This window comes from Gallus gallus, chromosome 20 (assembly GCF_016699485.2).
Source record: "Gallus gallus isolate bGalGal1 chromosome 20, bGalGal1.mat.broiler.GRCg7b, whole genome shotgun sequence".
In the NCBI taxonomy this organism is placed as follows: Eukaryota; Metazoa; Chordata; class Aves; order Galliformes; family Phasianidae; genus Gallus; species Gallus gallus.
In genome coordinates this window covers 1,883,652-1,907,350 of record NC_052551.1, presented here as the reverse complement: position 1 = coordinate 1,907,350, position 23,699 = coordinate 1,883,652, and the positions used below count along the sequence as shown (strand labels likewise).

At 40.2% G+C, this 23,699-nt stretch overlaps 1 protein-coding gene across 7 annotated transcripts in view; it reads left to right on the top strand.

Annotated features, from left to right (window-relative positions):
- Positions 1–942: 942 nt before the first annotated feature.
- ASIP (agouti signaling protein) overlaps positions 943–23,699 on the top strand; it is a 32,473-nt gene continuing 9,716 nt past the window's right edge. Inside the window, exons 1-2 of one of the 7 annotated variants that reach the window (XM_046902815.1) lie at positions 943–1,030; positions 4,977–5,100. The gene's annotated coding sequence lies outside the window, so the exon portion shown is untranslated. Of the gene's footprint in view, positions 1,397–4,976; positions 5,101–10,416; positions 23,575–23,699 lie in introns of those variants that run through there. The other 6 variants (XM_046902816.1, XM_046902812.1, XM_046902813.1 and 3 more) reach the window with 6 other exon arrangements.

Here is a 23,699-nt window from a genome sequence, read left to right as displayed (position 1 = left end):
GCTGCATCCCTGCTCCATCTTCTCTCTGTCTCCAGAACCAGTGTGGTTCTTCCCCATTTCAGGAATTGGAAAAGGAGAGCAGATGTAACCAGGTTCCTCCAGTCCCCCTCCTCTTCTGCTAGCCACTAGAGGTCCCATGATTCCTGAGTGAACTGGTGGAGCAGAGCTGCAGCACTTGCAGGATCAGTGAGGGCCCTGGGCTGGGAAGGAAGGAAATCTTCTTGTGCTGGGGAAGGAGGACGTTTCCAAACTACTGAAGAGTTCAAAAGAAAAGCAGGCCCAGGCCAGCAGCTGCACATGGGACTATCAGCAACCATCATCCTTGGCAGAAGAGCCCTTGGGCAGAAGCAGAACCTTCTGGCAAGGGAACTGAGAAAAGGAACCACCAAGGGATGTTTGCCCACTCTGCAATCTCGCAGAGCTCATCAACGTTTCTCCCCCATCACACATGCAAGGAAGGAAACCCAGTGCTCAGTGGCTTGATTCTAGTGTCAGGATGCTCTTCCCCTTCATATCTCCAAAAAAGAAGATAGCAAACCAACTGGCTACCTCTCACAATAGGGCTGTAGACATAACCTGCTAGGAAAAGGATACCAAATAAAGCTTTTAGGCATTTGCTTTCAATTTTCCATAGGTGCCAGTACCAAAGGCACAAGACACACCACCAACAGGACACAGCTGCACCAACATAACCATATGAGAATGACCCTGCAACCTTACTGCTCCTCTAGAATTGCATGCTGGGTCTTCTACATCCTGCATACCTGACGTACAAATGTTTATTTTCTACATGCAGAGGACCCTGTGAATTGACAACACCAGTCCTATTTAACGTTTGTATTGGAGAGGGAGGGGAAAAAAATTACAACCCTTTCAAAGTACCACCCCTGCCAACGTGTCTTGAATATTCAATATAAGCAAGACCTCTCACATCTTTAATTCACTGATTGAAAGTAAACTTCTGATTTATATGAAAAGGAAGCAGAACCAGAGCATTAAAAATACAGACAGCTGAAGACCTGTAAGAAAGGTACGTAGTAAACAGTTTTGGAGGTTCATTTCTAATGTAACTAAACAAAACTTATTCAGCAGATCGTGCTGTCCTTGCTGCCCTCAGGCACTACTGCAGTGCCGCGATGCCTCAGTGCTGCAACTGCTCTTTCACAGTTACCTCCTTTTTATCAGCGGCTTACTTTTAAGAGAAAGAGGAGCCTTAAGCTCTTAGGTACCTGTGAAGCTGCAGATAAATCAAAAGATTTAGCAGGATTAATTTCACTGGGCTCACAGTGAAATCTCCTGCAATGAGGAAAGCCAGAACTGGTGGTCAACATACAGCACTCCAGCTATGATTTTCAGATCTGGCTGGAAGTGCATTCTCCTCGGCTATATGGCTGAGGTGAGTAAATGCTTTGTTATCTGGGTGGATGTTTTACTTTTATTCATAAATTTGGCATACATTTAAACTTCCATGTTCTTCTGAATTAGAATGAAATACTGTAGGAAGGCGTGTAGCTTCAGCAGAACTCTCTGTGCATTACGGCGTCATTTAGCAGTCCAAAATGAAAATACAGAGACCAGAGAAATCTGTGGCTTAAACACTCTGCTTATGCTTACGAATATATAGAAATACATCATCTACTTCAAAAGGAATAGCATGAGGCAGTGGGAATATAGAGAGAGGAGTAATTAGTGGTCAGCAGCTCTGTGAAAGAAAAATAAGTGTGCTGAGATAGAGAGAATAAGTTGAGCTAAATGAAAACAATTTCTGCAACTGTCCTTTCTGTGCAAAATACTGTTTTCTTTCCATTTTTCAAATTACCGTTTTGCCTTCAGAAGTGGGACGGTTGTTTGGTATACAGTGTGCTTTGGTGTGCTCAGTTTTGTCTTATACTGACCTCAAACTCTCTATTTTTGGGCGAAAAGAAAGTTTCTTCATAGTGAGCTCAGAATTAAACCTTTGTTGTCCATTTCAGGACTGATCTCATTGAATGTTGGACTGATTGTTGTTGGGATCTTTTTCTTGGTTGGTTGGTTGGGTGTTTTTTTTGTTTTGTTTTGTTTTTTGTTTTTTGTTTTTTGTTTTTTTTTAACAGTTGCCCTCTTCCAGAACCAGCAGCTCTTATTTATAAATGTTATACCGCGTATATGTTCAGATTTATACAAGATGTTTTCATGGTACGCATAGAATTCTGAACCCTGTAAACACATTGATGGCATTAACAAGGAGCAGATGTCAGTTGCCTTTCTCATATAGAAAACAACAAGGTAGGAGTTCTGAATGTTTGAAGAATTTAATGAATATGTCTTTAAATGCATTGCTCAGTTTCGTATGTGCACAGTTTCATGTATCTCAGGAAGAAGTGTTATGCTTTACAAGGAATTCCACCGAGGTCCCAATAAACTTAGTTCTGTTTGTTGGCGGACGATGGCAAGTGCAGATAATTTTTTGTGATGTAACTAGATCAACAATTCATTTAAAGTAGCCTTAAGCTTTGAATCATAGGGGGAGAAACAAGAAGAGTTTGTGGTAAAGGCGGCTTTGGGTTTTTTTTCCTTCCTTTCATATTCGTCCGTACCCAAACGTGTATCAGATTTATTCTGAAAGCAGAGGAGAACTGCTGAGAACTGTCCAATACGAAATGCTGTTGCAGCAGAGGTAAATGAGGGGCTGTTACTGAATGCTCTTGGATACTTAAAATCATCTTCTGTGTTTAGTGAGAAGATGCAGTAGGACAATTAAAATGAGTTTCAGAGGCTCCAGGACACTAATGTTACAGCCTGGTTTAATGCTTAAATACACCCTTCAGAGCACACCAAGTTCCTAAAATGTCATGAGTGTTGTGACTGTAACTCAAAGAAACAAGTCTATGAACATAAATTAGCCCTTTAACTAAAATACTGTTTTTCCTTACCTGGAATTGGTCATGAATATCACTAGAGTTTTCAGTTTAAAATGCAAGGAATTAATATTGGAAGCGAAGTGCTTTCTAAACCTCATTTGTGCATGGAATGTACACAGTGCTGCACTCAATGGTTTGAGGCACAGTGATGCACGGTGTGTTATGCAGTGAGCAGAAATATGGCAGGTATTCCAACCAGCAACGAAAAGCCCTTTTCCCACATCTTTTGCAGCTCAAAGATTCAATCCTAAAAGCATGTAAGACCTGAAACAGATATAACCAGTACCACAAGCATAGTACATTACTGTCAGTAATTAATGTCTATCTGCTAGCTTTATGTTCATTTCACTGTCACCTCTTTGTTCCCCTTGTTATCCCAAATGAGAGCTCTACCTGCTCTCCTCCTGCTGCACTGCTATGAATACAACACGTAGCCTCCATTCATCAGGCAAGTGAGCTATATTTTAACTCGGGACACGTTTGAGAGCTTTCCCACTGGTTTCAATGAAAGCAAAACCAAGATGAATGTGTTTATAAAACACATTTGAAATATTTACTTCTCAGTTAAACCCCTTTCTGATTAAATGTGACACAAAAAGGCTAGGATTTACTCTTAATAGTTAAACAACCTTATCAAATGAATACAATGAGAGATGGTATGGATTTATTTACAAGCTCTTCAATCAATACCTAATGCCTAATATTCTTCCAATCTGAATGTTTTGACATTTGCAGTATTTCCGTGACCAATATACTCTCCATATTTATTTCCTTTGAAGAATAAAGCATGTAACTTGCAAAGCAAAAACCATAGCTTAAGCACATGGGGGAGTAAATTGGGAAAGACAGGACAAGTAAAGCAGTCAGGTGAGATTTGTCTGGAAGACTTCAGGTCAAGAAGGTGAAAGACAACCTGTGTAATGAGAAGGAAATGACAGAATTCGTGGTAGTAATGACCACGGCATCAGTGGAGCAGCATTACAGACTTCTACTGCCATTTGTTTTTAAGGCATAAACACAGAAGTAAAACTAGCCCGAACCTGTAGCTGTGTGTTACCCATTCTGGCTGCTTCCACTGAAATTATATTCTTTTATTTCTCAGCTTTGAGGATAAACTATGAAAAATCAGACCTCTCAACCTAAGGATAAGGCATTCCTTGGAATAGATGCAGTATTTCTTTGCCAAAATGTTCTCCAACTATTCATACAATTTTACTTAGAAGCATAGTTCATATTTTTTTCACTTGTAAGTATCATTTCACACATGGCTCCTGCAAAGGCTAAGGCTTCTCGAGTGCTGTCCAGATATGCCTGTCTTCTTCACTGCTTACTACAGGAGCAATTCTAATTTTACATCAGTGCAACTCTGCAGAAGTTGCAGTGGGAAGTACCCCAATAAAACCATCCTAAACTGCCTTCCTTTTTGCAAAGCTAGCTGTGCCTGAAGTGTTATTTCTTGTGTTTCTGTTGCATCTATTCACACAGAAACTATAAGACCTAGATCAGAAAACAAAGCAGTCCACTTTCAGGGATCAGGACCTCATGTTTAAGTGAATGTGAAGTGCTGCTTGGGATCCTTCTGCAAAGGAGCTCCTCAACAGCTGTCTTTTTTGTTCCAACTTCATCCTATCCCAATATTTCAGGTGCATCATTACTCCACTTTTCAGAATGTTAAAAATTCAAATTATTTTATCGTGCATCAATAAGGATTTATTTGCCAGTCCCCTTGTTAAAATACGAGGTGCAAAATCTGCAGATTTCTACTATTTCTATTCAAAGATTGTATGTTTTTGCCAGTTGCCAGCTATTTGCATTTCCAGATCAATGTATCTGAAAAACATAAAGGTTTTTCAGGAAACCAGGAAATGTTTGATTAGACATGTCTTTGGCTTAAATCAATTTGAAAAGCTTCAAAGTGTCTCAGAGTACAGAAAGTCATAAATCTGATTTTCCCCAGGCAGCTTTTCCCATCCTTACAGTGTAGTGATCCCCAAAGACAAATTTATTTCTCCTCTTGGAGATGGGGAGCAATTCCAAATAGCCCTATTCATGTCAATGCCGTATTTCTCCCTTCAGATTGCTCTTCCACCAAATGTGCTTAGATCACCTGCCAGTGTTACTGTCACAGAAGCAGGCAGTCTTCTTGGTACAGTCACTGAGCCTTGGAAGTGATAGCAACTCTGGAGAGTCAAGGAGAAAGGTAAAAGGTTGGGGGGAAAAATGTGTTGAAAAATAAATGTCATAGGAGAGTATGTATAGGAGGAGAGAAAGAAAATCCAACTCTGGAAAGAAGAGAGAAAGAAGAAAAGAGAAGAAAGGAAAGGAAAGGAAAGGAAAGGAAAGGAAAGGAAAGGAAAGGAAAGGAAAGGAAAGGAAAGGAAAGGAAAGGAAAGGAAAGGAAAGGAAAGGAAAGGAAAGGAAAGGAAAGGAAAGGAAAGGAAAGGAAAGGAAAGGAAAGGAAAGGAAAGGAAAGGAAAGGAAAGGAAAGGAAAGGAAAGGAAAGGAAAGGAAAGGAAAGGAAAGGAAAGGAAAGGAAAGGAAAGGAAAGGAAAGGAAAGGAAAGGAAAAAATATCTACATATATTTGTCTTGAAACTTTCAACAGTAGAAATTATAAGTCAGACAGGGAGAGAATAAAACACTGATTGTGATCAAACAGAGCCAAAACAGAGACAAACAGAGGAGGGGGCACACAAATGCAATCCCTGCTGCCCAGGTTCTTCCCAGGGCTGCGTGGTTGGTACTGTGAATGCAAACCAGCATCCCTGCATCACATCTGACAATCTAAACCATTCTGCATAGTGACAGCTGAGCTTTATTTCAAAGCAACACAAACAGATCCTCAGATTTCTTCCTCTTTAGAAGGAGAAAATGAGCTACACACCATAAATGTCTACAAAGGAGATGTAAGTTTGGTGCCTTGAGGCTGGAAGAGAAGCTAAGAGAAGAATTATGCCGTAATTCAGGTAACAGCAGGGTCTGAAAAAACAGTTTTCCTCTAGGGAAAGTTTTGACAGTGCTCTTTTTCAATTCAAATTAATTTAAAAAAATAAAAATAAAAAGCAGAGCATTCTCAAGTTTTGAAATGAGAAAACAAGAACAACATTTTCAAAAGATAGGAAATTGTTTATACTGTAGATTCCCCCTGCAGAAATCAGTATAAAGTCTTAATTGAAACTATTTCTTCTGGAAACACTTGGTTGCTTTTTGCCATTTTTCATTTGTCAATTTTAACAACTGGGAATGGCCCGACTGGTAAAATCCAACCAGTCCCACCACTGTGTCACTTCTTATTCATCACCCAACAGCGCTGCAGCAAGATGAGTAGGAAAGGATGAAGGAAAACATCTGTTTACCCTTTCAAAAGCCCCAACAATACGCTGTGCTCCTGCCAGCCTGTCTTCCTTCGGCTGTTCCAGGCTTCTCCCCAGAGCTACTCGTAACCACACCACACACTTGCTCATGGCGTTCATCTCAAACATTGCTTCTCAAACACATCAGGCTCGTTCTGTTCCTCATCGAAGACACTTCTGCCTGTGATTCTGGTCACTAGGCACATTTCTGCCTTGTGCAGGTACTGATGGAGCTGATCCCCAAGTGCTCCAGGACAAGCTAATGCTGCGGGTGCTGTTTGAAAAAGCAGAGACTGCACAGTGTGCATTTCCTTCAGTGGGAATAGAATCATTTCCAAACATTCCACAGTTTCATTTTGCTAACACTGTAACACCAAGCACAATGGCTTCTGAAAACCTTTTGTTCTTTTGCGTAAAAGCAGCTAAGCAACAAATTGGACTTACTTTCCTAGATTGATGTCACAAAAGCAACGTCAAGATACCTATACACATTTCCAGTCCAAAGTGGGGAACCCAACTTTGCATTTGATATCCGAAGGATTGCCAGCAGAGCAGCCTATGCATATCAGATTGCCCCACGAATGCTGGTTTCCATGGTGCAAAGCGTGCCATCCCACACCAGCTTGGACAAACAACTGGCTATCTATTGGCTGACTGACTGCTTGTCTGACTCCACCGATTTGCAAAGCACCAAAGCTTGGCCACAAGTTGCTGGTTTCACATTTGTAAAAAAAGAAACGAAAAAAAAACAACCACCAGCAACAAATAAAAGATAACTTAGGGAAAAAACGTGATGGGAACTAATGCTGCCATACTGAAGCAGCACAGATTTTAGTAAAAAGCATTAATATTATGTTGTAAAAGCAAGGCAGAGCTGCCTCCCTTATTCTTTTTCTTTTTATATAAGTACTGACTTCTTACCTACTCCTCCTCTGAAAGCATTTAGAGATTTTAGTTTGACAGTATCAGGGCAAAGCATAGGAAAACACATTTCATCAACCCCTCTTCCAAGAGAGACATCTTGGATGCAGAAGGTTTTCCTTGATGTATTAAGTCATTCAGTTTAAAGCAAAAAGATGTTAGAAGCAGTTCCTCCTCACCCTCCTCCCCCCTTGGGATTTAATTTAAATGCTGAAAGGCTACAGCAGTGCTATCTGCCTGCTGAAAACAGTGAGAGCCCTCAGTGTTGTATTTTCATGGTGACATTAAATGTTCATATACATCTTCTGTGAAAAGCTGATCTTTATTCAAATTTTATTCTCTGGCTCTAATCACCCCCATGTAAATCTAGAATTGTTGCCTTAGGACTTAACAACTGCTCTGACATCTGTCTTTGCAAAATAAGATGACCCATAGTCACTTTTAAGTGCTTAAATAGCCTCACTCACTTTAACAGATTGTCAAGATCCTTAGAAAACAAGTAGCCTGAAGTGGAACATACATCAGTATACATCCCACGCTGCTGGAAACAGGAGTTCCATAGGAAATCAGTAGTGACAGATAGCCAGCTGAAACATAAGACAGCGGTGTTTTAAACCCAGCAAATAACGGGCTGCAGTCAGACCAGAGTTCTTCCGAACTGCTGATTTGTACAAAGTTTTCCAATAGATGGGTTTCGTGGAGCTGTTCCAACGCCAAATCAGCATTTTCCATCTCCCCATGATTGCTGCAAATGCTTACAATGTCATAAGCCTGCAGTGCACCCTCGGCCCATGTTGTCTCAGCGCCTTCTTGCTCACTGAAACTACCATGTTTAAGGCTACATATCAAGGAAAAAAAAAAAAGAAGAAGAAGCAAATGCCAGGCTGCCAAAGGAGATATTTTTCCTATCCAAGAGTAATCCTGGCTGTATTATGAGATCCAGAGGGAACACTGGAAGGCTGCCTCCATACACAGTGTGTTAATCAAACAGGGAGACAAAGGGGACACAGGTCTGTTCCATAACATAGCATAACAACTCCACCCATCATCTTTTTCACATATACCCTCGTGAGCTGTTAAATCAAATTGCATCCTTTGGTTTACAAAAAACCACTGACACTTAGTCACTTACACCAGTCCAAAACGTTTGGTGCCTTAGGCTGTAGCAGTGGCCAAGCAGCTTCACGAGCAATTATTTCTACAGCACAGAGCTCAGCCAAGTAGGTATAAAGAAACAAAAAACCCACCTTGTGGCACACGTGACACACACGGCTGTAAAATAGAGGGTATTTTAGAAAGTATTAATATCCCATTACAATGTACAGTTGTAATGCAATGTATGAAATGTACCACTGGACCCTTGAAATTATAAAGGGACATGTGATACGTTTCAAATACAGCGTCCCAGTGCTGGTGAAGCCATCTGGTTTTCGTATGAGCAGTCAGTGCATTTTAAAACACAAAAACACAAGCCACCTTTTCTCCTCTAGGTCTCTGCCTTTTGTTGCTCCAGCTATAATTATCTCATTGCAGCGCGGCTCAAAACGCCGCTGTTATCGCTCCTCGGCATCTGCTGCAGATCTGCTCCTGCACTTACACTGCATTTGCAGCGATCCCTGCAGGGAGCAGAGCTGCCGGACACGGAGCCTTGCAGGAGCAGGCCCTGAGTAGGGACTGAGGAGCGTGATTCCTACAAGAAGTCGTTCTGGTTGTTCCCATCGGACACCTTTTCCTACCTGGGTGACAGAATAACCCCTAGCTGCCTTCCATCTGCTGCCATCAGCTGCAAACCTCTCTGGCAGAAGATTGCTGCAACGGGACCTTCCCCCTGGTTTTCAACTGGGAAGGAAAAGAAAAAGAGGAGATGAGGGTCAGCTTGATGCCAGATTTTTTCAGATCAACAGTTAGAAAGGAATGGTTAAAAAAAAAAAAGAAGCAAAAATTGAAGTAGAAAAGGCGGTTCACTATAGTTACAATTTTGTCAGCTACAGCTAATGAATAGGAAGCACTTCTGCACTGCTCTGGGAGGAGTTGATAGTTAAAAGCAGGCTGCTGAGCAGTCAAAGGGGACTGAAAACAGCTCCAAAGCTTATATTTTCTGCAGGTCAGCAGAACAAGGGAAACCAGCTGCTTTGGTTCCTGTTAGAGCCTAATAAACAGAATAACAGCTTGCTATTTCAGTAGCACCAAAATATTTAACCTCTTCGGCAGGGCACTGACTGCCATTGCATTGCTTGGGTGGAAACAATAACATCTCACTGCTACACAGCACTGAGGAGATTTGTCTTCCTTTGCATTCTGATCTGTCGCACAGATCTATCTTTGTGGTGTGGAGAGCGGTGAAGTTTTAAGATTACCTTTATTTTGCTATTGTACCTCTTTGCTCTTTCACATTTATCGGCTCCAGTTCTGTGCTCGCCTTCCAACTTTTCTTTTCAGCATTGCCTGGGATTCGGAGCACTTCAGTTCTGTTTGACGTTTATGGGGATTGAGTTTCGGAGCAAGTTTTGCTTTTCAGTTCAGTCTACACTTACCTATGCTTTCTCTGCAACTCATTATTTTCAATGCTGTATCATCTCTGTGCACTGTAGTTCTGTGGTTATCGTGTTAACGAAGTAGAGCTCCTATGTGCTTTTCTATTGCTTGAAGCAGTAGGCTAGGATTTTAACATTTGCCCTCTGAGGTAAAGAAATTCACTGTATAAAATGTGAATCGCTAGCTTTTATATTTCCTAAATGATTTATGGGGTTTACATTTTATTCTGTGGGCTGGTCATGTTTCTCTTCACATTATGAACCGTAATTCCTTTTATGATTTGCTCTAGAATATGCCCTTAGAAGTCATTTTATATTTAACATATTCAAGTGGCAAACCCACCATCAATATGCATAAAATTCACATATAATTTCAGGCGAATTAAGCAAGTAGTAATTGCTTCACGTACTTGAACACATAGATAATTTACAATTGCCGTTTGAAGTGTCAGCGTTTTTCTTCCAATCTCTGTTCTAATTCAGAGCACTTCTGTTGATTTTTATAGCAACTTCATCTGTTCATTTCACTGCATTTATTATTTTCCTAAGTGGATGCATTTCTTACTGCTGTCCCCGGTAGACTTCATCCTGTGTGTGTGTGTGAGAGAGAGAGAGACCTTCGTGTTTGTGTTCTTCACCCCCCTCTCCCGTTTCATTTCTCCCTGTGCACTCACAGCTCCCTGTTCTTTTGGCTCAGTGGTATCTCATCACATTCAAAAATCACTTCGCTTCTTCACCAGCATTTTCATATTTTCTGGACCATCTTCTTAATATCAGAAACAATTCTGACTGAGGTAGGATGAGATCTTTGGATGCATTTGACTGTAGAGTTTGACTTTAGATATATAGAGAGATTGGAACCTGTATCTTATTTGGATAACTTGAATTACCAAATTCTGGACCGTTGTTTTCATGTTCTTTGCCACAAAGCAATCTTGAGGCTGTTAGGAATGCTTCGTTTGGTTGTTCTGTTGTGTTTGATTTGGTTAATTTTTATTTTTTTTAATCATGTCTCTTGTGTGGCTTTCCATGCACTGAAGTTGTACTTCCCCATACATCTGCTTTATGCAATTTGTTATTTTCTTCTATACTGAAACAGGCTCAGAAAGCTTTTGCAAGTGTTGCACCCCGACTGTAAAAAGGGGGAAATAATCCCACTTAGGGAAGATACAAGAGAAAAGAATCACAATTCTTGTATGTGGAAAAAAACATTCGACGCTTTGAAAACTGGGGAAAAAAAATGCCAACTTCAGTATAGGCTCTGTTGAGATAATTAACACCTTGTTAATTAAGCATATATTCTCGTGTTGAATGCATATTGCACAGAAAAGTTATTGCATTGCTTTTTTTCTTTGTTACATCTTGAATTTGCTGTTTAAGAAACGTGTCAATGGGAAAAGCCACTGACTTCTTGCATTTGCACTCTGTTTTAAAAATCACAATTTCTCTCCCATCTTTTTTGACTTTCGGGGCACAGGTTGAAGTCTGATTTGATTGAAACATACATAATATGAATTAAGTTCTAAGGAAGCAAAAGCAGCAATGAGAATGCCCGTCTTTGGCATCTCTTTCACTCACCCCTGTAATTTCTAATGACTCATTCTGTGAAAAATATCTCAGAAAATCATTCTCATCTGTAAGCATTAAGGAAGCCATTCTATTATTAATAGCATTTGAATAATAATTTCCAATGTATTTAACACGACCCTTCTCACCATTCAGCAGAACATTAAACATGCTTTCGTCCCATCAGTACAAATATTCCGTTTCCAAATATCTGTGCGTACCCACCTAAACCTGTTGCTCATTCCTGCAGAGCAAACCCCTACAATGGGCTTTGCCATGTGTGCACCACTGAGGCATTCCCTGCACTGCATAAAGCACTGCTGACAGACGGAGCCGCGCTCCAGGCAGGCTGCGGGTGCAGGAGCTGCTGCTGGCAGTAGGAATGTTCTTTCTGGGCAGAGCCCCTCAGGCTCTTTGCAGCCAGCTGGTAACAAGACGTGCTTGGAGCTGGCAGTAATAGATCTGCCTTGATAAAAGAGTGGTTAAAGGTGACAAATTGCACTGAAAGAAAGCATCCGAAACTGAAATCATCAACTGTGATATTTGCTAAGATGGTGGCAGCTCTGCTTTGGCTGAATGCAGCTGACACCTGTAACCAATTTTGGAAAGTTAGAAAGAATGCAGAGTGGCATCTTCCTGAGCCTGAATCACGCCGGGTCTGCAGCAGTGTATATCCCATCCTTCTTACACTAAGTGGTGTAGAAGCAGCTCTGTACAAATGATCTAAAAGCAATACAGACTGCATTTGAGGGAACACAATGCGTAAAAAAAGAAATTACACTGTAATTCATGGATGCACAAATGTTGTTTGGGGATTCATCCTCAGCGTTTTGTCTTTTCCGTGCTGAACTTCGAAGCTTCTTTAGCTTGTTTTCTCAGTATGTATTCCGTAGCACTCAGGAATGGGCTGCTTCAGTGTGTTTGACTCAAAGCCCGATGCTCAAGATGAATATGATCATTTTTCCTGGAGTTAAAGGGGTTTCAGGGATGTCAAGACTTAAAGAAACATTTTTGAAACAACCCCTTTCCAAATAAGTAATAGGTCAGTGTGGTAGGAAAACCCATGTGTGGTAGTGCAACAACAGTAAATGCAGCGTCTTTCTCTACAGGATTACTCAGTGAGAAGTGCACCCCTCACACGCCTGAGCTGAGCACATTCCTGGCACAGATTCAGACACTTACAAAATGATAAATTAAAAAGAAGGTCTAACAATTCGTTGCTGCAGTAATACAGATAATGACGTAATGACCAGTAGTTTTGATTACAATTTGCATTTCCTAGTTTAAAAATAAAGAAAATCCGTTGTTTCAAGTCTTTGTAGTGAAAAAGAAAATAAGAAGAAAAGGAAAGAAAGATTTCAACCTCTGGATGGCCGTTTTAAAGTCTAATTACTAATGAACCAGAATAGTCAAGATTTCTGACTTCTTCTGCTTGTGACTTCATCTCAATATATCTTTGTTGCTTTGCTTGAAAAGTCTTCTGTCACTCCCTCCCCCAAGCTCTACCAAGTAGGTTCACTGGTTGAGACACTCTACAGTTTTTCTCTGATATTAAACAGATTGAGCTTCAAGATGTACTCTTTTCAGATGTACTTTTCCATTCCTTTGATCATTTTTATGTTTTATCCAAACTCCATCCACTCAATGAGTGTTCTCCATGGAGTGTCTTCCAGTAATAGTCATACCAGTGTTAAATAAATATTCTCTCCTATTGAAGTCAGCCCTGTTTTCTCATTCAAGAGCTGCATCAGCACTTTTGACAGCACTGTTACACTGGGAGCTAATTTCCAGCATAACTCCCAAAACCCTTAAATTCACTGCTTGGTAGAACAGAATTTCCCCATCTGAATGTATGATACTTGTTTTTTCTTAGATGTTTGGCCATAAGTTTTTTCCATTCTTAAAACACATTCTTTTCCTATGTGTAGTTTATCAATTAACACATATTTCCACCATTTGTCTTCATACTTATTTACCACTTCTGGGACACACATGGATTTCCCTTCTTCTATTAAATAAAAAAAATAATGAAGCTGTGTCTTGCAGCATTTCGTAGAGGCAGTCCAGAACTCTCGTTGATCTGGCGTAGATACCAAGGACTGTTCCAATGTCTTTCTTCGATGTGTACACTATGTCCGAGTCACTGATGCCAGGTTTCTGCACACAGAGACAAAAGCAATAAAATTTGACTTAGTCTTATTATCTGCTTACTCATTTCTAAAAGGGTACATTACTGTAACAAACTGATTTACCTTAAATAGCAGCAAACTTCAGCTCCTACAGTCATTACTCGTACAGACCACAGCCACGATAACACGAACTTGACCTGCTGTGTAAGGAATATCTAGATACCCCAGCTTCTATGCATGTACTGCACCAAAGGAACCTCCTCTAGCAGTACATCTCCTAATATTCACTTTGCTTTCCATTCACTGCAGATAGATATCACTTGACACTGAGCACTTCTTCTAGATCTCTTATGTTCCCTATGGAACGCCCTTGCCCTCTGATTTTCCAGCAAGTGTGTAAAAACCAATCAACAGGAAAAGCCAGAGAGGTATTTTATTTCTTTTTTTTTTCTATTTTTATTTCTATTTTTGTTTCTTTAACCATTTTATTTACCATTTTATTAACCATTGCTCTGATTTAACACTTTGCCATCACCACCAGGGGAACTGAAATTGCCCCAGCAATTCCTGAAGGTAATCCACTGCCAGTAGTGGATCAAGTATCTCATAGCTCAGACCCTTAAAAATAAAATAAATCACTTCTTAGATGTATTGGCACTAGCACAAACTGATTTGTTCCAGTATACAAAGGTAAGACAATACGAGAAATCTCCCATGCCCAAACCTGTACGTCCTCTTAAATAGCACAGGAAAAGAATAGATGGACTTGTTGAAAACATCTCTTGATCAAAACAATATGTAAAACTCTTAGAATATAATAAGGGAATGAGTACTTCATATAGCAGTTCTCTAGAAAGCGAAGATAGGAGCCACCACAGTTTCACAGCTTCTGCTTTCCTACATTCCTCAAAGACGGATAACTTTATCCATTTCCTCTTCTCAGAAAAAAATGCACCTCCTGGATGCATTAAACACACAGATGCAGTTAAACACACAGACGGTGGCAGTCCAGAACACTTGAAGAACATGCTATAAAATGACCTGAGTCCCAGCGCTGAGCAGGGAAAACATGCTCAAGCAGAGTCCTTGCTCCCAACATTCAAACTAATCGAGAACCAGAATGTTGCTTTAAAGAAATTTTAGAAGCATAAAATATCATTAAACGTTGATGCTTGTAAAAATAAAGCGGAAGATTAAAAGTTGCTTACAAACAGGAAGCAAAGTTTTAGTCTACGATAGGCAGATCATGTTCCAATTGGGCTTGTATGGAGAAAAGCCCACAACCCCCATTACAATGCAACATTACAATGCATGGGAGAATACAACTTCAATTAAAGCCAAAAATAACAGTATGGAAAAGAGAAACTATTTCTTTCTTAATAAAAAACTACTCGATATTAGGGTAAAAATACAGATATTAAAACACACTTAACCTTTCAATAGTTATTGAGAAGTTATTTTAAATCATCCAGGCGAAATAATTTGCCACAAAGCATTTAGCATGCTAGCTTATGAGCAGAGTGTTTCTCATCCCCAAGAGGAAGATTCAGCAGCATCGAGCACTCCTTCCCCCATAGTGGTTAAGGCAGAAATCTGGAATTCCTTCTGTAGTCAGTTTCATCAGTTGATTGATCCATTCGCACACCCACTCATTTCTGCATGTTCCCATGATTTCATCCCTTTCCTGGTGGAAGCAGTGCCTCTTTGAAGGTAGGCAAGATAACCACTTTAGAGCAGGTGCTATCTCTTAAACTGGGGGAGCTGGGTGGGAAACAATTTCAGTAAGTCACGGAACAGCTTAATAATTGCCCGAATGGATAATAAAGCTATTATATAGTGTTGGTTTGACACAGATCCTAGAAAAACTTTGGAATAGGACTTAGAGAACTTAATTTATGAAAAATAGAGCACTGTGAGGAGTTCACTTGCCATCAACAGGGTCGGTAAAGGAATACGGTCTCTTCTTCTACTGAAAAATTAGATAACAAATAGGAAAGCCATGAAGAGAGAAAATAGGAAAGCCAACTGGGAGAAATGTAACTTATAAATTCAATTCCTGCTGTGCTAGGAGTATGTTAGGAAGTTACTTGGTCATCCAGCCATCTCTCAGGAGAAAAAGAGAATAAAAACAGAAGAATTTCTCTCAGGAAAAAGAAAGGTTTCAAAGGATTCCGTTCCTAGAAATTGAAACAGGACCAATTCAGATCAATATCTTACTATAATCATTAACGGTTGGTTTAAGTAAGAATTGAGCAGTGAAATCCAGGCAGGGTGCATGGGTCTAGCAGGCTCTGAATGAGCCATAGCAGAGAGAACAGGCAGTGACACATATGGTGAGCTATGGCAAATATGGTGGACAAGACCTTCTTCTAAATAAATCAGACTCTGCATCTTTTATCCTAGCACAGCTGATCTCTGAGCCCCAGTGAGATATGGATTCTAGCTGCCATTAAGAGTGATTCTCACCCTTTACTATGATGCACTCACGGCACAGGAGGCTGAGCTGAAAATCTTCAAAATGCCCTTAAAGCTGTCCAGTTTGAGAATGTAATAACAGTGCTAATAAGTGCTGTGGGTTACCCTGAGCTGATCCCACATGGGCTTCACACAGGCTCTAGCTGCTTGAGCACCGCTCCAACACCAGTCCATGCCCCAGGGCCCATCCTTCAGGCACAGAAGTGGGGCTGCCCTCCATATCCTCACCATGCTGACGCCAAACATAAGGACATTTTATTTACAGCTGTGATAAAGCTGAGATTGACGAGTCTTGTTCAGGATGTAGAAACAATGCAGGTTTTGAGGGGGGGTCAGCTATGTTTGAAGTGTTTAAGGAAGCCTGTGCTGGATTCTTCTGGCAAGGAGCTGGAAGCAGCCCACTTCTGTTTTAAATGTCAGGTGGAACATGGAGAAATTGGGTGTATAGGACAGTATTATACAAGACATCCGTGAGATCACATGGTATCTCAAACAATGACATTTTAATATCACTTTATTACTCTTTGGTGGTGTCCATTCTAATTTAAATGCATTTTTACTCCATGTGGGTGACCAGCATGGAACTCAATATTCTAAATGAACACCAGTGTCCTGCACTCAACAGTATTAAGTGCTTTCATATTTCTGTTACAAACACTTCTCTTAATACATCCTAGGACTGCATTTGCTTTTTCCACAGCTGCATCACATTGTCACCCTTGGTCATGCTGTGATCAATATACCCAGTTCTTCCCCTGCTATTATTTGATATCCAAAAGCCTTTACATTCAGAATCTTTTTTGCAGCCAAATTTTGGCCTGTGACCGCAGCATCTCATTCAATGTCCTTGCTTCGTTCTTCAGGAATATCCAGCTGGGGATGATGAGAACAAGCTAGGGCAACAGTGAAGGAGTACAAATGGAAAAGAACTATATGCAAGAAAGACAAAAGAAATCCCTGGGTCAAAAGCAACAGAAGACAGTGGATCACTGTAAATGAAAGGAAGTAGAAGGTAGAACCAGAAAACAGAAAATGGATGCAAAAGGAGTAGGTGAGCAAGAAGGGTAGAATGAGTTTCATTACTTCAGAAAAACTTTTAAGTTAAAATCACACTGAAATTTAACTTAATTTTGCTTCAAATGCTAATTTAGCTTCAAATGCTACAGAAGTCTCTGCAGTACACTTGTCTCTGTACAACATGTGCAGTTTTAGTAAACTGATTGTGGTGATGGTAGAGAAAGAGTAGAGAACAGGCAGTGCCTCTTCTGCTGGGCCTCCGTACTTGGAAAGGAAAAAGGGGGAAAGAAGCACAACGGGAGGAAAGAGTCTGGAAGGAAGAACAGAAGGAACAGTAATGAACTGGGAGAAGCCCTCCAGCTCCACATGCCAGTCTGACTTTATTCAGTAGCATTTCAGTCTTCCTTCAATTTAAAGAAGAAATGAAGAAGAAATTCAGATTCATCACACTGTTACCCTATGAGTATTTTAATCCTAGAAGTTTGAGTCATTCCTTTGGTTTAAAACAATCAAGAGTTGCACTGTTTTCTGCAGGTGAATAAGGATTTATCAAAACCCATTTTATAAAAAGGGAAAATTGAGCTCTTGCTGCTACCTGGCCACAGCAGGGAGTGGATTGGTGTCCTGCATGGCAGGGGCAGCAGGAGGACATGCCCACCTGGCAGCACTTTGGGCAGACCAATGAAATCCCCAAGCAGCAGGTGCAGAGATGTAACCCCTGAGCTTCACTTACAATTCTGCCTCCTGGGGAACTTCTGGAAAGACTAAGGGAAAATACATAGGCAGGAGAAGAAACAAAGCTGATGGCAATAAGTATTAAAGGAGAACTATAAAAACAGTCCCAGGATACTGCCTAAACAAACTCTCAAAAGTGAACAAACAAAGAAAACAAAACCTTGGAACTGAATTTGCTTTAAATCTGAAAAATAAGCTTGCTTTTCAGCTACAGACACATTCATTTTCATACACAGCACATGGATTGTTTTTTCAACCAAACTGAAGATATATTTAGACACAAGTGACACAACTGCATGCTTTGTGTTATTTTAAATGCTGCCTGGGAGTATTTCATGGCTTCCAGAACAGCTGAGGTTGGCATCTACAATAAAAAAAAGTACATCAATTTAGTGAAGAACAAACTGCAAAGATAATGCCTGTGCAAACAATAGGGCTGGCAGTAGCTAAAGAATTTATCTCCTGGCGATGCAGCAGTATTTGTTTTACTACATCTCACTGTAGTGAAGAAAATAAGAAAACTCAGAATATTTTGAGGGCTTCCATTTATGGTCAGTAGCAGATGAACAACATATACAGTATTTCCCACAGGAAGAAAACCTTTAACACCAGTATTGCACTTAGCGCCCAACGAGATGGATGTGTGCACAAGGACACCCACTGTGCTCAGTTCCTTCTTTGCCACACGCAGGCCGTGTGAGCAGCAAGTCTGCAAAAGTAATTTTGCTATAATGGTTATTAATAATGTGGCAGAAAATTGTTGTGGTATGTGGCTGGTACCTCTGGGAAGTGCACACTGGTTGAAGTGTTGCATCACCAGTGAGGAAGCTGAAGGAGGAGTGTAGCAGTCTGGGTGACATCCAGGAGTCACTGGCCAAGCCCAGTGTCCACATCAAGAGGAAGCAGTGAGAAACAGTCACTGGAGACACCCACAGAGAGATAGGAGATCCTATTGGCCAACCTGACTTGACATCTGCAAAGGTTCATTGTTTGCTGGGGTCTGGCATTTGTGAAGTTGCAGAGACTGCCGAGGTTCTTTCTGTGCCCTCCCGCTGCCCATCCACACAGCCAGCCCCAGCACTGCCAAGGGAGGCTTTGGTCCCATCAAGAGCAACTCAAGTTCTCTGCGTTGCTGGGATATATAAAAATTTGTGGTACTCAATGTCTTCCTCAGCTTTCACTGGTCAGGCCTGCTTTTGGCCTCCAAGCTGCCTGACCCTAGAGGCAAATACTGCAGGAATGCATCATTGCATCACTACCCACTGCAGGGAAAGATGGAGCCAAAGAGCACTTAGATCAGCTGGACATAGTAAAGTCTGAGGGATGAGGTGGGGTGCATCCCAGGGCATCAGGCTGCCTGCTGACATCTTTAAAAGGTTGTGGCAACCGAGGACGATTCTTTATGCCTATAAAATAGGAAAATATCACGCTCACCCTCAAAAGGGCAAGAAGATGATCCAGGGAACTACATGCCAATCGAGCTGACCTCAGTCCCTGGGAAGGCAGTAAAGAAAATGTTCCTTGCATCCAAGTAACTGAGAACAGCAAGGATGGATATACAAAGGCAAATCATGCCTGACCAAGCTGACTGTCTTCTTTACTGAAGTGACTGGAGGTGTGACTGCCTGCATGTGTGCATAAATGGAAAGGGCAGCATACTGCTATGTACACTGAATTCAAACAGGACTTCTACACAATTTCCCGTACTCTTCCAGCAGACAAGCCAGTAAAGTAAGGACTAGATGAGTGGACAATAAGTGATGTGGAAAACTATCCAGAGCATATACTTAAAGGATCATGATCACTAGTGTGAAGTTCAGTTGGCGGCCAGATACTAATGGAACCTCTCAAATGTCAAAACTGAGGCCAGTACTTCTTAGCATCTCTATTAATGATTTATTTAATGAGATAGAGTGCACTCTCAGCAAGTTTGTTGGTCATACCAGCTTGGGAAGAATAGCTGATAAACTGGGTAGCAAGGGGCAACAGGTGCTATTTGGAACAATGAACATTCCTGCTAAATGGAGGCAATAAAATGAATTTTCCCATGGAGTTGATCCACTTAGAAATTTGGAGAACCCCATCCTTAGAGATATTCAGGTCTCGAGTGAAGGAGATGTCAGTCAGTTTAATCTACTCTGGCAGTGGTTTGAGCAGGAGGTAGGGCCACAGACCTCTGTAAGTTCTTTACAGCTTAAATCACTTTATGACTCAATGGCAGACAACTCATCGAAGTCGATGTAAGGAATAGAATTCCATAGCACCACGGAGATTAAAATGCATGTGATGTAATAAAATAAAGACAAAGGAGTGCATAGCTTTCTCTAACAGCTAAGAAAGGAAGAAGAGATAATTCAACACTGGAAGGTAACGGTGCCACAGGGTCCATACATAAATACATACCAAACACTGAATTCAGGCTGAAAACTAAAACATTTAATTTCTATATAGAAAGTAAGGAGAGACATATGGAACAGTTTCCCAGTCAAAGGCATGTATCTAGTTTTGAGTCTATGGAGAGGTCAGCTTGAGATGATAAGTGTATTAGACTCAGTAGTTCAAGAAGTTCCTCTCTGTTTTAGTTTATCTAGTTTCAAGACGTAGAGGATTAAAAACACATCAACTGTCTACCAAGATAAAAATTAAAATTAAATTTCAAAGAAATTCAGCCAAAAAGCTTTGGAATACCATTGTTTCAAAGATAGCAAGGAGACCAAACTTGTGTCAGTTTTTCTAAGGTGTTTTGTTTGGGTTTTTTCCCTAACAGATCATCATGTATTTCTTCTCAGTCATTTGATTTGGTTTTCTTCTAGCTTTCTAACCACAAATTAATTTCTTGAATTCTGTTTTTGTTTTTTTTTTTTCCATTGGTTGGTTGATTTTATTCGTTTGTTTTGTTAAAATTAGTGTTGCTGTTTTCATTTGCTTCAGTTTTGTTATTTGTTGTTTATTTTGGTTGTGTTTGTTTGTCATTTTTGGCTTTGGTTTTTACTTTGGATTTTTTTCTTGTGGAATTTTACCTCCCATTTCTTAAGTCACAGAAATCTGCTTTCTTGAAGTCCACTGTTTTAGTTGCTATCCTTCCTCTTTTGTTTCTGCAAATGGGACTCTGTCCAACATCTCTACTTGCTCTTAGTGGTACCTCTATGCTATGATATAATTTTTCATGGGGTCATGAAATATTCTGCTTTTGTAATCTTCTGTTGTTAATCTTCTTGCTGGTTTTGAAAATTCCAGGATTCTTCTCCTTACTTATTAGTTTTACAACACAAATGCTATAGTTAGTTACCCCATTCTTTCCCTTATATTCATTGCTGCCTGGAAATTTCACATCTATTCTGTAAGCACAGATGGTTACTATAGCTCTTGGAGACTTCATCTGGGAAATTCTAGGCTACTAATTTATAGTTTAATGAGAAAAAAGTGTTCTTCTAATTATAAGCCTTTAATATTAGATCCGATTTAGATCTTCATCCAAGTATTTTTTGTCTTAGCATCATCATTCTCAGTGTCAGCAATGGCAAAACCCCAACACTAAGGGACTATTAAGTTTGGAATTATCGTTATTCACAAAGTGGTTGTAAACTAGAGATGATCGCCAACCCCACTGTCGGTTTGTTGTTAATACTTAGCCTTGCTGTGTGTGAAAGTGTTGAGAGTGTGTCCAAAACCTGGCTGGAACAATGAGCAATCTAGAAGTGATTTTATTCCCTGGAAAACAGAAGTAACACTACTCCTTTGGAATGCAGAAAACTTGCTTTCCCAAACATGAAAAATCTTCTGTTTCTTTTAATCACCCTTGGTCCACTGGCTGGCTGGGTTTTTGAATTGTTTTTTGTATATTTTTGTATGGGTTTTGTATGTGTGTTTGTTTTATCTTTAGGAATTTCAAAGTTCTCTTAAGTCCCTGAAACACAGATTTTTCTGTTGGAGTGGGAGATTAAATGACATTTGTTAAGGCAGTTTCAGTCTTGTAATTTCTTGACAGCTTTTCCCAACAGCTGTCATTTTGTTCCAGATAACATCTTAAGAATATTTGCCACAGTGTGTTTCCTTTACCTTTTCTCTGTAACTTTACTTTCACTTATACCTTGTCTAATTAAGCATTTCTCAGCAGCTGGACACCTAAATAGCATCAACACCAAACAGAGTCAATGAAAGTGATAAAGATTAAAAGGCATTTAGACCATGAACTTCCCTGTCAATCACAGGGTATCCCTTCACCTCAGTCTGGAGCACAGGACATAAAACAACTCGTATCGGTCCTCCTCCAATTTGATCAGTGCATCACAACTACCAAGTTGTACTCAAAGCAAAGTATTAATAGATCAGACCACTGCAAAAAACATGTAGCCTTACATCTCTGCTCCTGGAGCAATGTTATTAAGCCTTTCTTGGTTTTATGTTGCTTTGCTCAAGTATTTGGCCTTGGCTGTCGCAATTGAAAAGCGTGAAACATGATCCCTAAAAACTCAAAGACCAGAACACAAGAGAGGAATAGAAGTGTGCTGTAATTTTCATTCTCACTCTTCTACAGTCTCACCTCAGAACACACAAGGGCCAGTACCCACTATAAATGAACAAGTATTCAATATATGTTAAGCACATGAACGTACTGCATGCCCACATTTTCGTTAAGCAGCTATTCCTAAGCTAGAGCAACTTTTCCTATATTTCAATTGCAAAACGAGGGTAGATGTGTTACGATTTCTTTCTTTTTTTCTGCTCGGAGCTTTCCAGTGAAAAGGGGCAGCTCTTTCAACTGCTTCAAGAAGGAACGGAAAATTTGTCCTTACCAGAACCTTGGAAATAATAAGAGAGAGAGGTTAAGATTTTTATAGCCCATTCTCACAACACTAAATGAAATAGCTCAAACGCACTGCGATTCAGGTTAGATCTGAGGAAAGCTTTGTGTTGGCTTTATCCCAAATTCTTTTGTGGTTTGAGGATGAGTAGCAGGTACTGCTTGTATTTAATCAACTTACAAGTTTTCTGGTGCTGACAATGCCCTCTGAAGTCATGAAGAAGTACAGCAGTTGCATTCTGTGTAGTCAGTTGCAAATAAATCTGCTCTTAGCACTGCAGAGCAGACCCAGCGAAGGCCTGCCTGCAGCACTGGTGATTCCCATTTGTCTCAGGTGGATTCATTCCCTTCCTTCCCAACACATTTTCACTGCAGCTCCTCTACTGAAACCTGATAGCTGAGACAGGATAGCACTGTGTAGTAATAAAATGACCAACCAGTCAATCCCCGGTTCATCAGGGGGAGCTACGCAGTCATTTTGTTCTAATTTACATTCATTTTTTTTCCTAAATACTTCAAAGATTTTCCATCTTAAAATCTTGAAATTTTTCAAAGAATCTGCTAAATCTTGTGGTTTGGGTTTGGGTTTGGTTTGGTTGGTTGGTTGTTTTTGTTTTTTTTTCCCTTGTATTCCCTCCCTTATCCGTTGTATCCTTTTCAAAATGGGAAGACAGCAGCAGAGCAGAACATAGGCGAAGATTTTTGAGTTACTGAGCGATGTGGCACAGTTTTCAGTACTTTATTTTCCTTTTTTTGCCTACATTAACATTTCATTTTTCTAAGCAACAGTTTTCAGCCAGCTATTTAGAGGGATCCTGGTTTATTTATGAGTTGGTCTGAGTCTGTCAGACGTCACAAGAGAATTTAAACTAATCCCCACCAATGTTCAAGGCATTCAAAGTCTCCAAGTGCTCACTCTGCTGCTCTATGAGGATAAATCGCAGGGTAGAGTGAAATCAGTTGTGGCAGGAAATAAGATCCTCTCAGAAGTGTTGAGTTTACAGAGTGCTGTTCTTTCATGAAGACTTTTAATTCGAACTCACAAAATAAAATGGACTAGAAAAGACAAAAGCTCTTTCGTATCCTACGCCATCTGCCAATTTATATTGAAAAGAAATGCTAGTGAGACCTTACGGTTGGGGTAAGTATTAAATACATTCTTTACATATTCAATAATATAATATAAACTGCCGGGGAAACGGCATAGAAAAGGGTGCTGCAATCTCTGATGGTGCTCAATAAATTTATTTGCTTTAAGCTTTTAAA